This window comes from Lupinus angustifolius, unplaced genomic scaffold (genome assembly GCF_001865875.1).
Source record: "Lupinus angustifolius cultivar Tanjil unplaced genomic scaffold, LupAngTanjil_v1.0 Scaffold_577, whole genome shotgun sequence".
NCBI classification, from domain to species: Eukaryota; Viridiplantae; Streptophyta; class Magnoliopsida; order Fabales; family Fabaceae; genus Lupinus; species Lupinus angustifolius.
This window is the reverse complement of record NW_017727913.1, coordinates 35,521-37,255: the sequence shown is the minus strand read 5'-3', so window position 1 is coordinate 37,255 and position 1,735 is coordinate 35,521.

Genomic DNA, 1,735 nt, shown 5'->3' with positions numbered 1-1,735 from the left:
TATGACAAGTACCACTTGTACTTTTTCTCTCATATTTGCATCCATCAAAATCTGAATCCGAGTATCCAACCAGTTCACATATACTTTCTTTAGGGTACCACAATCCAACGTCATTTGTACCTTTTAGATATTTCAAAATTCTCTTAACAGCAACTAGGTGTGATTCTTTAGGTTTAGATTGATAGCGAGCACACAGACATACACTAAACATTATATCAGGTCTACTAGCAGTTAAGTACAAGAGAGATCCGATCATACCTCGATATTTAGATATTTCAATACATTTACCGGGTTCATCTGCATCGATGTATGTTCCTGATCCCATGGGAGTAGCTATCGGCTTGCAGTCATCCATATCGAATCTTTTTAACAAGTCTTTGCAATATTTGGATTGACTCACAAAGATGCCATTATCAAGCTGTTTTATTTGAAGTCCAAGAAAATAGTTCAACTTACCCATCATGGACATTTCAAATTCCCCTTACATCATTTTGCTAAAATCACTACACAAATTTTCATTAGTACAACCGAAAATAATATCATCAACATAAATTTGAACTAATAAAGTATAATGATTAATTTTCTTAATAAATAGAGTAGTGTCGACCTTCCCTTTTGTGAAACCTTTTTCTGTTAGAAAGTTTGTTGGACGATCATATCACGCGTGAGGAGCTTGCTTTAGGCCATAGAGGGCTTTCTTTAATTTGAAAACATGAGAGGGATGTTTGTAGTCTTCAAAACCAGGAGGTTGCTCTACAAATACCTCTTCTTGAATATAGCCATTGAGAAATGCGCTCTTGACGTCCATTTGATAAAGCTGAAAATTAAGAGAACAAGCATATGCAAGCAATAGCCTAATAGATTCAATTCTAGCAATAGGAGCAAAGGTTTCATCAAAGTCAATACCTTCTTCCTGATTGTATCCTTGGGCTACTAGTCTAGCTTTGTTTCTAACAATAATACCATTTTCATCAGATTTGTTTCTAAAAACCCAACGGGTTCCTATAACATGCCTATTCTTAGGTCTAGGAACAAGTTCCCACACCTTATTTCTTTCAAACTGGTTTAATTCTTTTTTCATAGCAAGAATCCAGTGCTCATCTTCGATTGCATCATCAATCTTAGATGGTTCAATTTGAGAGACAAAAGCCATGTTTAAACATGCATCAAGCATTCTGTGTGTAGTTATACCTTTACTCATATCGCTGATGATGTTATCAATAGGATGGTTTCGATGGGTCCTCCATTCTTTAGGCAAGTCTGAGTGGTTATGCTCTTCTTGAGAGGATAGATCATCATTCATTCTCAATTCTTCAGTATTGGTTGTAATGTCAACAATAGAAGTTTCTTTGGTAGGAGAACTTGGTAAGTCATCATCATCACAAGATACTACATCCTTTACAACAGGATTAGTTTCATCAAAAGATATATGAACTGATTCTTCCATGGCTAGAGTCCTTTTATTGAAGACTCCTTAGGCTTTACTCGTGAGAGAATAGCCAAATTATTGAAGACTCTATAGGCTTTACTCGTGAGAGAATAGCCAAGGAAGATTCCTTCATCTGCTTTTGCATCAAACTTTCCCAAGTTGTCCTTACCATTGTTTAAAACAAAACACTTACAGCCAAATACATGTAGATGAGAGATGTTTGGTTTTCTTCCTTTAAAGAGTTCATAGGGGGTTTTCTTAAGAATTGGCCTTATAAGAACTCGATTCGAAACGTAACAAGCAGTG